The following is a 13,851-nucleotide window of genomic DNA, read 5'->3' as shown; positions in this document are numbered from 1 at the left end:
GTTGACCGCTCTGTACTTTCCCGGGTCTTCCTTAGCCTGCCTCACCTCATCCCTGGCCACTTGGACAACCTCTCTGGAATCCTCCCCACGTACCTGTCCTTGCTTCCTTTTTTACTTTCACTGGCTCCAGCAACTCCTTCTTCATCCCTGCAGGCTTCCTGGCGTTTGTGCCCGACTTGCTCTCCATTGCATTGCGCCTGAGCTTGGAGGAGGTGCTCCTTGAATAGCCACCAACTTTCCTGGGCCCCTCTTCCCTGTCTTCAAGTCTTGCTCTTGGGCTGGCACAGACAGGAGCTCACCTGCCAGGCTGATGGCCCAGCCTGCACCAAAGGTCCTCCTGCTCACCAGCTGCTCCAGCTGGAAGTTTGCTGGTGAACGCACTCACACCCCGACCACGCACACCAGGTTTGGGGAAGGTACAGGCTCTCACCGAGCCTCTCGCTCACCTCACTCATGCTGCTCCCCCTCAGCAGGTGCTTTTCAGGACACACACTCTTCTCGCCCTAGGGCCTGCTGGTCCAGACCCCCACTCATTCCAGGAGCTGTGCACAGACCCCCCACTCACACCACCAGCTGCACTGGGACCCACTCCCGTAGCTGGCACCACAGGCCAGGGAAGCCAGGGCTACCCCCACTCCCTGCATGACTCCAGGAGCTGGCGCCCACTCCACCCACGCCAGCCCCCCAGTCACTGGCACACAGTCCTGTTGGTTGGCACACACGCGGGAGAGTGATGGAGATTTGACACAGAAAGAGTTCAGAAAAGATTTAACGAGAAGATAGAAGGAGACAGGACAGGCATCATCTGGACCTGCTGTCAGTCACTTGTCATCATCTGGAACTTCCTCAACACGAATCAGTCTCCAGCTGTTGACGTCTATTTCCCATTTCTTTCTGCCTTTCACTCTGGGCTCTGCCTCCTGCAGCTGGCTTGGAAGACCTTGGTTTGGATGGCAGAATCTTGCTCCTCTCTCACTTGCCAATGTGGGAGAGGCCAGAGCACCTTTCCATTCCATGGCGGCCTCTGCTTGCACACCTGGGCACTGGCCAAAATCCCCTCTGGCAGGTGCCCGGGGCGATGCTCTGCACTCACCTTGCTCCTCGGGGTCCTGACGCTGCCTTTTCTGTGGGGGAGGCTCACAGGAGGCTCCTGCCTCCTGCTCCAGCACCCCTGCAGGACACTGGGCAGGGGGGGACTGTGGCCTCCTGTGGTCCCCCGACCTCAGCTCCATCACTGGAAGCGGCTGCAGCAAAGGAGATGCCTGGATGTGGGGACGCTGGTGCTGTCAAAGACCGTCCTGAGCCTCCAGCATCCCTGGCAAATGCACCACTGAGATGGGGGCACGTGCGCAAGAGTATTTACCCAGCCCGGTGTCTTTGGGACACGGCACTGCAGGCACAGAATGATAGACCAGTTAGGGGTGGAAGGGACTTTTAAAGGTCATCCAGTCCAACCCCCTGCAAGGAACAGGGACATCTCCCACCAGATCAGGTTCCTGTCCCAGCAACCTGCACAGCCTCACCAATAAAAGCTGGAAGTTCACACGTGGGTTTTCCTGAGGTGCCTGAGCACTGCAGGGCAAGAGCCTCTCTGCTTTCTTCTACAACATAAAATGCTTAATCAATGCAATTTTAGAATAATATGATTTTTGAAAATTAAATATCAAGATGAGGTACTTCTTACTAAGTTTAGAACTGTAGTCACATAGCTTATGCAAGGCTATAGTAGAGCAACAAATACTGTTGTGCTTTTAAACATCATATGTTGGCTGAACTTTGTGCATAGGCATCCTACAAACCAGTAAGTCGACAGCTAGTCGAATGTGAATCAGAACTCAATACTCCCATTCTACCTGTGAAAAAGACAGGAGGTGAGGAGCACAGGTTAGTACAAGATTTAATAGCAATAAATTGATGTCGTAGTTCAGCCCCAATCGGGACCAGACTACGCAGTCTCTCTCTCGCTCCCTCCCACCCTCCGAGAGAAAATGGGGAGATGATATAAGAAAAACAGCTCGAAGTTTGAGATCAGGACAGGGAGAAATCCTTAAAGTTACCGTCATGGGCAAAACAGACTCGACTTGGGGAAAAATACTCATTTATTTCTAAAACTAGCAGGAGAATGAGACAGGGAACAAGATAACCTCCCCCCACCCCTCCCTCTTCCCAAGTTTAACATTATCTCTACTACCTCCCCTCCCGAGCGGCACAGGGGGGAAGAGGGAATGGGGGTTACCGTCAGTCCATCACACAATGTTTTCCACCACTGCTTCTCTGTCGGGGGAAGAACTTCTCAGATTCCTCCCTGCTCCAGCAGGTCCCTCGCACGGGCCACAGTCCTTCGAGAAACTGCTCCGGCATGGGTCATCTCTTCCTCGGGTGCAGTCCCTCCAGAACGACTGCCCAAGCGGGCCCTCCACGGGCCACAGCCTCCTTCAGGCACCCGCCTGCCCTGGCGTGGGGTCTCCATGGGCTGCAGGGGGATCTCTGCTCCTCTGTGGGCCTCCATGGGCTGCAGGGGGACAACCCGCTCCACCATGGTCATCACCACAGGCTGCAGGGGATTCTTGGCCAGAAGCCGCATTACTCCTCCCCCTCCTTCTTCACTGACCTTGGCGTCTGCAGCCATTCCTCTCACAAGAAAAATTCTTCACAACAGGCTGGCAGACGCCTCTTAGGATCTTTTTTACAACTCATTCACATCACACCTCCTCTCCACTTCTTGCAGCTGGGCCGGGCCGAGTCGGGCCCAGTCGGCTGCCTGGCGGGAGGCCAGAGGGTGAGGCCTACAAGGCCCACAATGCTCGCGCCTGCCCCTCTCTGCCCCTGCTCAACTCCTTCACATCTTCTCTTCTTTCTTTTTCTGTTTTCCCCTTCATAAATACGCTATCGCAGAGGCGTTATCATGGAACATTCTGCTACCAATTGGCTCAGCCTTGGACAGCAGCGGGTCTGAGTGTGCTGAACAAAGGGGAGCAACTTCTAGCAGTTTCTTACAGAAGCTGCCACCTTACCCCCCCTCCCCACTAAACAAAACCAGAACAATTGAACAATTCAGGATATTCACCCTGTAGTGGCAAACCCGTATCCCTTGCTGACTGCTTTAAAAGAAAACCACAAGTGGCTCGCTGTATTGGACTTGAAGGATGCCTTTTTCTGCATTCCCCTTGACAGAAATAGTCAGGCGTATTTTGCCTTTGAGTGGGAAGATCCCAGAACTGGGTGGAAGACTCAGCTCACCTGGGCAGTGTTACCTCCAGGATTTAAAAGTGGCCCAACAGTCTCTGGAAATCAGTGGGCTAAGGAATCAGAAACATGGAAAAGAATTTATCCTGAAGGACTGGTGTTGCAATATGTAGATGACATGTTAATAGCCACAGAAACCAGAGAAGAATGTTCCAACTTGACTATTAACCCATTCAATTTCTTGGGCCGAAGTGATGACAGAAGGTAAAGGTAGCTCTGATGTCTGCTCCTGCTGTGGAGTTGCCTGACTTGACCAAACCCTTTGAACTGTTTGTGCATGCAAGACAACCCTTGGCTCTCGGGGTCCTTTCTCAGAGGACTGGAGAATGAAGACGACTGGTTGGTTATTTCTCCAAACATTTGGACAATGTTAGCCAGGGATGGCCAGGCTGTTTACGAGCTGTATCAGCAACTGTCTGCCTGATTCAAGAAGCTCGTAAGCTGACAACGGGACAGCCAAGAACAGCTGATGTACCGCATATGGTACTTTCTGTTCTGAACAGAAAGGAGGACACTGGTTATCCCCAAGCAGGATGCTCAAACATCAAATTGTCCTGTTGGAACAAGATGATACTGAATTAAAAACAATAAATCTTGCTGCTTTTGTTAAATTCAGTAACAGAAGAGTGAACCTATACCTGCCCCAGAACTTGAGATATTTACTGACGGAAGCAGCTTTGTGAGTAACGGAAGAAGGTTGGCTGGCTATGCAATAACAACAACAAACTCTGTTATTGATGCAAAGCCGCTCCCAGTGAATACGTCGCATGCAAAAGGCTGACCTGATAGCCCTCGCAGAAGCCCTAAAGTGGGCAGGAGAGAAAAGAGTGACTGTCTGGACTGATTCAAGGTATGCTTTTGGAGTAGTGCATGCCCATGGAGCCATATGGAAAGAGAGAGGAATGCTGACAGCACAAGGAACATCCATCAAACATCGAGAGAAAAAAAAATTCTGCACGTGCTCCAAGTAGTGCAGAAACCCAAAGAAGTTGCGATTATTCACTGCAAAGCCCACCAATTTGGGAATTCCCCAGAGAATATTGGAAATGGATTAGCCCATCAAACGGCAGAGGAGGTAGCAGAAAAAGGCATCATGGCAATAATACCAGTTAAAAAAAAAAAGTGAAATTTGAACAACAAACCCCACATTACAGTAAGGTTGCTTTGGAATTAGCTAAATCACTTAATTCAAATAAAAATGGAAAATGATGGATGATTGTAGTGGATGGGAATATGAGCAAGTGTATCGACGTAAGCGAATGGAGCAAAGTGAGTAATGCGGATGGGAATGTGGGCGAATGTATCGAAGCGAACAGGACCTGAGGACAATGGACAAAGCAAGAGTACGTGCTGAGAAGCAATGGTATGATGGACAAAGTAAGAAGTACGAGATGAAGAACAATGCTAGAACGTCAATCAGGAGCGTGAAGCTGATTGGACAAATAGTGGGGTGGTAGAGCTCATGCAAATAGTTGCCCTATAGGAATAGAGATCATAGACAAAGAGCATCCGGGTGAAAAGTATAAAACACTGCTTGTAATAATAATCGCACCCTCAGTGCCGCACTTTGACTCGCTTGCTGTCTCGATCGTCACTTTGTCTCCATGTGCCACACCTCACCAGCTCCACGCTCCTCCCCTGTGCTGTCTTGTCAGAAACTGCAGGGCCACGCTGGCTCTATATGGCCCCGTGAGGTGTCACAGAGGGGTGTCACAAAGGGCTCAACATCTTTAAATCAATGCCCTCACCTACAGCCTAAGAGACAGAGAACTTGAGGAGTCATCCAAAACATCCTCTCAGAACACATGGATCTCACTGGCATCCAAACCAAGCCTGACTGATTGGAAGGTTATGGAGCAAAATCTCAACATTTCTGAGGTGGGCAGCAGAGTGGATAGACTCTTTGTGACAGTATCTGCTGTCGTGTTGCTTAGAAGAGCTCTCATTCACTTTTGTCTTCATCAACCCTGGCTCGAGGTGCAACTTGCCGCTGTAGAAAGTGAGAAACAGACCATGGCAGACCATGAAAGAAGAAAACTAGTGGGCCTAGTGTGAAACTGGTGAGACCATAAAGGGAAGACCTACCAGACAAAAGATCAGAAAGTAGAGTGCCAGGATAAAAGAGAGACTGGAAGGTGCAGCTGAAAATGGGCCGGGGTGCCTGGGGTACTGGAAGGAAGGCAGCAGAAGTACGCACCCCATTCTGTTGGCGGCCGCAGCAGTGCCTCGTGGCCGGGAGCAGGACCCTGTGTTACCGCTCGAGGCCTTAGAGGCAACCTTCACCCCACTCACATACTCGTATTTACAATTTACGTAACCTGCTGACTGCGGCCACGGCATCGCCCATTGCTGTTGGCTTTGGAGTACTCGTACACGCGGCCCTCCCCGTGCCAGTGCGCTTCAGGCATATTTATGTGCTGAATTTTTAGCATTTTGTGCAAACAAAAAGTTGGCCTACTGTGTGTGCAAGGTGCAGGGAGCAGAACACACCATATAAGGGCATGCAGCCCCACCCCTCCATTTTTCATGGTGGCACTAGGACATACCATATAAAGGCATGTGGCCCCACCCCTCCATTGTTCATGGCGGGACTAGGACATACCATAAAAGGGCATGCGGCCCCGCCTCTCCACTGTGAGCTCGCGGCAGGACACGCGTGGAAGGCCGCGCTCGCCCACCCTGGCCCTGGGGCAGACACTGTGTTTGCTTCAGTTTGGTGACGGGAGGCAGCGGCAGCACCGGGTTCAGGGGGCCGCAGCTGCTGGCGGAGCCAGGGAACGCAGCTCTGGGTGACCTTGGCCGGCAGCGTTTGCCAGCCAACACCATGACACGGGGTGTTGCAGGCCGGCGGCCCGTGGCACATGCCGGACCCTCGCCCCGCCGGGGCCCAGTGCAAGCCCCCAGCAGCCTTGCACAGATGGAGGAGCAGAGGCGGGAGCTGGAAGCGCTACAGGCCGAGCTGGAGGAAGAGCGGCTCCGCACCCGAGAGCTGCGCCGCCGCTTGGCTGCCAAAACCCGGGAGCTGAAGGCGGCTTTGGAGCGGGAGCACCAGCTCCTGGCAGAGCGGCTCCAATCAGAGTGGGAGCAGCGACAGGCCCAGGAGGTGCAGCAGCTGCAGGAGCTGGACCAGTGGCAGCGGGCGGCTGAGACCCGCCAGCTCCTGTGCTGGAAGGAGGCTGAGCTCCACCAGGAAGAGGAGCTGCTGCGGGGGCAGCGCGCCGCCGCCCTTCAACAGACGCAAGACCTGCAGCGGCAGCTGGCTGAGGAGATGGCGAGGCCCAGCGGGAGCAGCAGGGAGGCCCAAAGCAAGCTCCAGGACATCCTCAGCACCTGGGAGGAGGATGGCTACCAGCCCACCTGCATCCGCCACCTGCAGAACCAGCTGCAGCTGGAGAGGAGACTCTTCACCACACACATCCTGCAGCGGTTCCAGGGCCAGCTGCCCACAACTGCAGCCGGCTCTCAGAGCAGAATGCCCCCCTGCAGTGTCTTCTAGAAGACCCGAAGAGGTCTGCCTCCTGAAGAAGGGACGCTCACCAGATGTGTGGCAAGGAGGCAGAGAGGCTGCAGCAGAAAAATGCACCCCTGGATGCCTTTGGCTGGCAGGTGGAAGAAAGATCCAGGCAACGGCAGGCAATTATCAAGGGCATGATCAACACTCATCTTGATTAAATAATTGTTTACCTATCTCTCTGCAAAATCTCTCTCTCTGTCCCTTGTGTACGTGAACTGGAAGGGCGATGCGTCAGCTCCTGGGGGCACGTCTCCTGCCTGTGTGGTGCTTTAGGCTGTAAAGAAATGAAAATAACACCGAGGACAGCGGGGACAGCAATGGGGACAAGGATGGAGACCCGGACCACACGCCATGCATGGGGCCATCATACACCTCCATGGTGTCACACTTCTGCTGCATCAGTGTGCAGAGGTGGGTGGGCTCTCCACGGGGGTCAGCTGCCACCTGTGGGTAGGAGGGAACGGTCACCCGGCGTGATGGTGGGATGGGGGAAAACAGTGGTGAGGGGCTGGCGTGCATCCTTGACACTGCGGTCACAGAGCCTGGCAGCGGCAGGCGTGGTGGCCAGCGGGGTGTGGAGAAAAAAGGTCTGGGCATAGTCCAGGATGGAGAAGTTCTGCTGGTTTGGAACCAGCTTGCGGAAGCCATCCAGCCATCACGCACCGGCCTCCGGGAAAACTGAAAGGTACAAGGGGCTGCTGAAAACTCCTCTGAGAGCAAGGGGTGGTGGGACCTGCAAACAGTGGGATACACATTTAGCAAAAGCCACCTGCTTAGGCAGCACCCAAGGATCCACCAGTCGAGCTGGCCCTGCCCAATCCGAACTTCTACGTACTGTGGAAGGGGATAAAGGTTGTGCATGTAAGGCATATGCTGGGGAAGACAGTCTGGGTTATTCCCTGCTTTGGCAAAGGCAAACCCACCCATGGCATTGCTTTTTCTCAAGGACCTGGATGTACTTGGTGGGTGATGCGGGAGGATGGGAAAGTCTGACGTGGACCTCACGGAGATCAGATTTTAAGTGAAAATAGCCAATAGTTTGAACTGCTTGATGTTGATTACCGAGTAATACTGTACGTCATGACTTCTCTAGCTGTTACATGGTGAATCAAAGGTAGTATAGTAGACGTCTGAACAGCCTGAAGCCATCAGAGATGGTCCCTGCCTCAGCTGGGCAGAGACACTTCTCTCCAGCAGTGTACTTTCTCTCACCATACTCAGCTCTACATTCAAGAGTCAAATTTTCACACCTCCGTTTTAGGCAGGACACCCGGACAGTGGGAGGCAGGAATGACCTTTACCCAATCTGAGGGGAGGGATTCAGTTGAACAAATCAAGGCATCCATTCTGGGTTTCTAGTCCTCAGGACAGAATAGGGCCCAGTTCCCTCCCATGGCTGCCACAAACCCACACCAGGTAGGATTGCTCTTGCCTCAGTTCAGATGTGCACAAAACACCATTGTTTCAGCTCCCATGGTAATTAATGGAGATGGAGGTCAGGAGAGAGCAGGTCAGACACAGACACCTGGTGATATCTGAGGTGCCAGAGGTGGACCAAGATACATGGACCTCACTGCAAGCTGTAATGAGGCAGTGCTGAGAGACAGGGCAGCACCTGAAGGTGTCTCTTGGAGGCTGGTGGGGAATCCCTTTGAGCAGGTGAAAGGACAGCAGAAGCCCACATGCAGGACAAGCGAACCTTTTCCTACTCAATATGTTCAGGGCAGAGTGCAGAGGTGTTCAGCTGAGCACATGGAGTAGCACAGGGAGAGCTCAGTTTCCCTTTCTCTTCACCATTAGCTGTATTTTCCACCTGTCCTTTGGGTCTAACGGCACTTGTCCCACATATGTCCCTCCTCTGCCTAACATCAATCAGGGCAGTTGAATGTCAGTTGGATGGCCAAGCATGGGCTTGTAGTGCTACGCGAGACGCCAGGGCTCTGCAGCACAACTGCATGCAGCTGGCACAGACAGCAGCGGCCCTGTGCAGGAACCCCAGCCCCATTCAGAGCAGCGGTGTGACAGGCACCAGCCAGGGCATCTCAGACCAATTCAGTGCCTTTGCCAGTGACTGAATCCCACCACTGCAGAGACACAAGGTCTGTCCCTTCTCCATCCAGTAGATGTATGACAGCACTTGAACAAAAAACATCTCAGATGGAGGTCTCCGCAAGTGTTCTGTCACTCTCAAACCCTCCTGGTTCTTCTCTTCCCCATCCTTTAACCTTCCCATTGATGATACCATCATGGATTAATCCAACTGGTTTCATGGTGTTCCTGTATCACAGGATGCCCACACCCAAATCCACTTTCAAAATCCCTCTTTCTTTGCTGGGATGGGCTTCACCTCCAGGCCAAACATGCACCAATGTCCTCCGGCTGAGGAGCACTGTGCTGTGGGAGACAAAGAACCCATTCATGTCCTCATGGAGAATTTAATGACGAGTGACCCTGGGAGTACCTGGAAGGGGAGCAAAACAGCATGCCAAATCTTGTGGAGGTTGCTGGAGGGTCTTGGCACAGTTTGGGAAACAGGTCTCTGTAGATCTGGTGTCAGATGGGCCAAGAATGGTGAAACTGATTTGCATCTGTTCCTCACCAAGAGGGAAGTTTTGGTGAGGGATGTGAAAGCCAGAGTCAGCCTTAGTTGTCATGCTCATTAGAGAACAGGGTCTCACCTGGCAAGAAGAATGTGGAAGGAAAATAGAAAAGTACAGATGCCCGACCTCAGAGGAGGAGGCTTTGGCCTAGTCTTGTGATTTGTAGTGGGGGAGCCCGTGTGAGCAGCACAGAAGGGCAGCAGAGCTCAGTACTGATGCTCTTCAAGGACAGCGCTTTTCAAGTACAAGACCGTCTGCAGAAACAGTCAGGAAAAGCAGAAGAGATCTTCAGGAGAGAAGCTTGAGGAAGCAGGAAACTCATGGGAAAGCTCCATGGAAAAAAGAAAGCATACAGGAGATGGATGTAGGACACTACAGGCCAGTCACCTTCACCTCTGTGCCTGGCAAAGTCATAAAGCAGATTCTCCTGGAAACCACGCTAAGGCACATGGAGAGCAAGGAGGTGGTTGGTTACTGCTAACATGGCTTCACCAAGGGCAGATCATGCCTAACCAATTTGGTGGCCTTCTATGACGGCGTGACAGAAGCGGTGGACAAGGGACAAGCAACTGACATAATCTACCTGGACTTGTGCAAGGCATTTGACACTGTCCCACACAACATTCTTCTCTCTAAACTAGAGAGACATGGGTTTGATGGATGGACCACTCGGTGGATAGGGAATTGGCTAGATGGCTGCACTCAGATAGTGGTGGTCAACAGCTCCATATCCAGGTGGAAACTGATGACAAGTAGTGTCCCTCAGGGATCCGTGTTGGGCCTGGCCCTGTTCAAGACCTTTGTCGGCGACATGGACAGTGGGATAGAGTGCACCCTCAGCAAGATCGCCCATGACACCAAGCTGTGTGGTGCCATCGACATGCTGGAGGGGAGGGATGCCATCCAGAGGGACCTTGACAGGCTGGAGAGGTGGGCCTGTGCCAACCTCATGAAGTTCAACCAGGCCAAGTGCAAGGTCCTGCACATTGGTCGTGGCAATCCCAGGCACAAATCCAGGCTGGGCGGGGAATGGATTGAGAGCAGCCCTGAGGAGAAGGACTTGGGAGTGATGGTGGACAAGAAGCTCAACATGAGCAGGCAATGCGCCCTTGCGGCCCAGAAGGCCAACCGCATCCTGGGCTGCATCAAGAGAAGCGTGACCAGCAGATCAAGGGAGGGGATTCTCCCCCTCTACTCTGCCCTGGTGAGACCCCACCTGGAGTACTGCATCCAGTTCTGGAGCCCCCAACACAAGAAGGACATGGACCAGTTGGAGAAGGTCCAGTGAAGGCCACGAAGATGATAAAAGGGCTGGAGCACCTTTCCTATGACGACAGACTGAGAGTGTTGGGGCTGTTCAGCCTGGAGAAGAGACATCTCCGGGGAGACCTTATAGCAGTCTTCCAGTACCTGAAGGGAGCTTACAGCAAAGACAGGGAGAGACTGTTAAGTAGGGCCTGTTGTGATAGGACGAGGGGTAATGATTTTAAAATAGAGGGAGGTAGATTTAGATTGGACATTAGGAAAAAATATTTTACACTGAGGGTGGTGGACAATGGCCCAGGTTGCCCAGAAACGTGGTGGAAGCCCCATCCCTGGAAACATTCAAGGCCAGGCTGGATGAGGCTCTGAGCAACGTGATCTAGTTGGGGATGTCCCTGCTCCTGGCAGGGGGGTTGGACTAGATGACCTTTGAAGGTCCCTTCCAACCCTAACCATTCCATGGTTCTATGATTCTAAATAGAGTTGGTTTTAGGTAGCCCTAGAGTTGACACTTGCAAGAGAGTTCAAGGGCCTGACAATAACGTGTTACTTCTTCACAGGAGAAATGAAGAGAATGTATGGCCACTGCTGGGTTTAGTAAGAGGAGGAATAGATAGGTTTGAGGTACTCTCGGCTTTTGTCTTCTCCAGCAAGGTCTCTCAGTTGCATGTGCCTAAAAGGCAGAGCCCAGCGAAAACACAGCAGTGGATGGAGATGAAGTCAGAGGTTACTTAGGTAAGGCCAAGCCTTAAGAGCCCGTTGCACCAGATGGGATGGATCTTAAGATGCTGAGAAACCAGAATGATGTCATAGCAAGGCTGCTCCGAGACATTTTGTGAGGTCATAATATCTGGAGAAAGCAAAAAGAAAATCTTGTGTCCATCTTCTAAAAAGACCCAAGGACTGAGCAGGGGAATTACAGGCTGCAGTGACAGAGGCCAGGAGCTCTGTGGCTGGGCAACAGCTCTGTGGGAAAAGGCTGTGGTGGTCCTTCAGTTTCATGAGGCAAAACATGACCCAGCAGAGAAGGTGGCCAACAGCATCCAGGGCTGCATGAGGAGCACCACAGCCAGAAGAAGTGATTATCTCCTTCTGCTCAGCACTTTTTACACTACACCCAAAATAGTTCAGGTTTAGACACTGTGCAATGGTGATGAGACCTTGCTGTGAGGAGGAGGTTGGCTTAGAGACCTCCTGAGCTGCCTTGCAGCACCAGTGATGGTGCATTTCCTTCCACCACAGGGCTTCCCTTGACCATGCTAGGGAAAGCACTCTGGTTCCTCATGACCATGGAAGTGAGCAAACATGACCTTGGCCACATCATCTTTCTTGTCTTCTGCAAGTCACCACTGCTCACATGCAGAGCTGCTTGGCAGGTACTTCCAGACCTCCTTGATCATGCCCTTTGCTTCATCTGCTGTTCCCTTTTCCCCTCTTTTCCCTCACCAGAGATCTTCCCTTTGATCATCCTTAGCTCCTCCCATACAAACAGCCCTCCTTTGTTTGCTCTCTCCACACTGGTCTTGACTTTGCTTGCTTTGTAGCTCTTTCTGAGGTGGTCAGCATGGATAATTCTATATTGGATAGCAATTTCATTGAATCAATACCTTATTTTAGTATTTGTAGTGCCCTGCAACTCATGCTGTTTTCTTGTGAGAGACACCAAAAGCAGGGTGAGCCAGCTGCCTGCAAGATTCACAGCTGTCACAATGGAGAATCAGTCTGGGAGAACCCTGAGAATCTCTGGGATTCGGCCAACAGAAACATCCTGAAGTTCACAAGGAGAAGCAACAAGTCCTGCATTGAGGGGAAAGAATAACCTTGTACCTCAGGGCAGGCTAGGACCTGGCTGGCAGAGCGGGGACCCTAAGGAGGAGGGCCTGGGCCCAGGGAGTGATGCCATATGAGCCAGTAGAACATGCTCACCATAAGTGGGATCAGCTGGGTAGGCATCTGCATTAGGAACAATGTGGCCACTCAGAAAAGGGGAGTTACCATCCCCCTTGACTCAGCACTGTTGTGGCCACATTTGGACTGGTGGGTTCCTCTGTTGGGTTTCCTGCTCTAGACAACGTGGGAGGAACTGGAGAGTGCCCAGAAGTGGTCTTCCAAGATGGCGTCTCGTGTCCATGCCCTCTGTGGGGATGCACCTGGGCTTTTGCCTGCTGAAACAGAGGCTCAGAGCAGCACGATCAGAGGCTTCAGCTCCTTGAACAATGGACTGACAGTGGATGGATTTGTGTGTGTGTGTGTCCACCCAGAGGGAGTTCGGACCAGCCCAAGGCTTTGTGTGCCAAGGCACAGCCAGGGACAGTGGAGAGAAATCAGTAGTGGTAGTGAGATACTCAGATGAGAACAAGAAGAAGAGGAGTAGGTGTCCACAGCTTTCAAGGGAACAGGTGCAGGCATAGGGCAGCAGAGGACAGCCTGTGTTGGAGATTGTTGAGGGAGCTGACAATGCTGAATACCCTCATCAGAGCTGACATCTTTCTCCCCTTGGCCATGGCTGTTGCCTGTGCCACCTAGGAGAAACTTTATCATGACAGCACCAGGGCCTCATAGACTCCTCTTCCCCACTCCGGAGCAGGGAGGTGTCACAGCCTGTTCTTGCACTTGGCGTTGCACATCATCCCCACATCACAGTGCCCCAGAAAGAGTCTCAAGAAATGTGAGGGACAGGATCTCCCTTTCCCGAGCCTAGGGGTCAGGGCTTGGCTCTCTGGCTTAATATAACACATCCAGGTTTACTCAGAATCTGTTCCACCTTTACATTGCTTTTCCCTGTCATTTCAGCTCTCACCAGCCCCAGGGAGGCTTTGTCAGTAACGTCCCTCAGTGGGACCCATTAAGGCTCCAAGAAACTTTGGAGTTTGCATCTGACTTTGACTTCTGGAGAGGTTTCCTCAACTTCCTCACAGTGTCTGAGGTTCATGGACTCAGCCCCAAACCCACCAGAGAGGTCATTACAATGCCTTGGGCTGGTCCTCTGCTGCTGAGCTGCTCCAGGCTCCTGGGACGCAGGGAGCTCACGGCAAGGAGGCAGAACGGCAGAGAGACAGCTCTGCCCAGGAGCAGCTGCTCTGCCAAGCGCAGCAGGGCTGGGGGCACTGCTGCAGGCACTGAGTGGGGACAGGCAGGGCAGAGAGAGGTTAAAGGCGGCCTGGGCTGAGAGCTCACTGGAGGAGAAACCTTCACAGCCCTCTGCACGGTAAGTCTCTGGCTGCAGGG

The sequence above is a fragment of the Chlamydotis macqueenii genome, chromosome 8 (genome assembly GCF_036417535.1).
Source record: "Chlamydotis macqueenii isolate bChlMac1 chromosome 8, bChlMac1.mat, whole genome shotgun sequence".
NCBI lineage: Eukaryota > Metazoa > Chordata > Aves > Otidiformes > Otididae > Chlamydotis > Chlamydotis macqueenii.
Note: the sequence above shows the minus strand (reverse complement) of the source record.